The sequence below is a fragment of the Bidens hawaiensis genome, unplaced genomic scaffold (assembly GCF_021521415.1).
Source record: "Bidens hawaiensis isolate Kalapana, Puna unplaced genomic scaffold, B.hawaiensis_p1.1 tig00050515_1, whole genome shotgun sequence".
Taxonomy (NCBI): domain Eukaryota; kingdom Viridiplantae; phylum Streptophyta; class Magnoliopsida; order Asterales; family Asteraceae; genus Bidens; species Bidens hawaiensis.
Genome location: NW_027499038.1, coordinates 70,504 through 72,264, shown reverse-complemented (window position 1 = coordinate 72,264; position 1,761 = coordinate 70,504).

Here is a 1,761-nt window from a genome sequence, read left to right as displayed (position 1 = left end):
GTGACCTCTATTAGACGAATGAAGGGTTCATTCGTTATCCATGCATTCTCATTCGTTATGATTGCCTAATGAATGACCAGTGATTCGTTCAATAATGACGAATGAGCATCGGTCTTATCCAAAACTTTGACTCAGGGGTAAAGGTCAAAATTGATACAAACAAAATAGTTAACCATCCCCAGATTTTCAATTAACCTTCGAATCGACAAAACAACACAAGTTTGGTATCATTGGACTCGTATTAATAGCGCATGCTAACATCCAAACATTTGTGTTCATATACGGTTCTTTATACCATCAATTAACCTATCAAACATTAATGGATTGCACTGTGAATCATTTCGTTTGATTCGTTTTTACCATTTTTATGAAGATCTTAGAATACTAAACGAACTGAGCGTAAATGTAACACCCCGTTTCCTGTTTCGGTTAATAAAATAATATTAGTTAGTATGAGTTGGGCTTGTGTTGGGTTAAAGAAATGTCGGTAATGGACTTGGATTAATAACGGAGGAAGAAAGACCATGGGCTTAAGCCCATGACCCATAATATATAAACCATAATTATCCATAATCCATCAATTTCCATTTATTCCATACACCACCAAAACACACACTTAAGCTCTCTCTCTCTCTTCTCTCTTTCTTTAGCCTAACCCAAGGAAGAAAAAACGAGCATTGATCCGAGGTAATGATAGTATGATCTTATATGGATCCAAAACCGCTAAATCTAGTCGTGAAACGACTAACTAACCGACACCCTCAACCGTTAAAGTCACAAGATTCGGATGGAATCGGGTATAATCCGATTGAATGACGAGCTTAGGGGTCACCCTAGCTAGGATCCGGAACGATTGGGACGAAAAACGGTGTAGAAACACGTTTTCCGGCTACTGCCCGTTTTTCCAGCATGACGGCTCCGGAAAGGCGGCGCCGGAAAGGCGGCGTATGATTGGGAATGTCAGAGAATGTTTCTGACAATATCTGACCTCACCCTAGGTGCGTGTATAGAATTCACTATGCCAATTCGTTAAGAATGAATAACGAATGGGCTCTATTCGTTAAGTAATTCGTTACGGAAAACTAACGAATGAGCCCTCATTTGTTATGATCATTCATTAAGGCTATGGGCTGGGCCCACAAGAAGATCAAAAGAAATAAAGGATTTATAACCAGAAAATAAACTCATGGGCTTTAATATTTGTTGGAGCTAAAAAATAAAACCCTATATATATATATATATATATATATATATATATAAAGAGACGTGAGCAGAACAAAGGATATATATAATATTTTGGGTTTCAGGTTTTGGTTTGTGTGGGAATTCGCAAAAAAAAAAAAAGAAAACATATATAGTATATTGGTTTTGGGGTTTGGACGACGTGAGTGGAACACACAAAAAATAAAAAAAGTGATCTTGGATTGTGTGTGGAGAAATCAACGTGAATCAAAAAGTTTTTTTTTGTGTGGTGGGCAGCTCCTGGGTACACTTCGCAGACTAGAAAGAAAGCAAGGAAGGATATTGTTCAAAGTTGGTTGGTTTTATTAAACTTTTACTATGAATTACTTCTATGAACTCTATTTTACTTTTGTTTCATACTTTATTATGAGTAGCTAAATATTTTATACTATCTAGGTTTTGGTTGAGTACTATGTTACTTTAATTGTTTGATGAACTATTTATTGACGTTGGTTGGTTTAATATTATGGTAAAGTTTTTAATTGGTTTGGTCATGATATTGTTGCATGATCTCTAGTT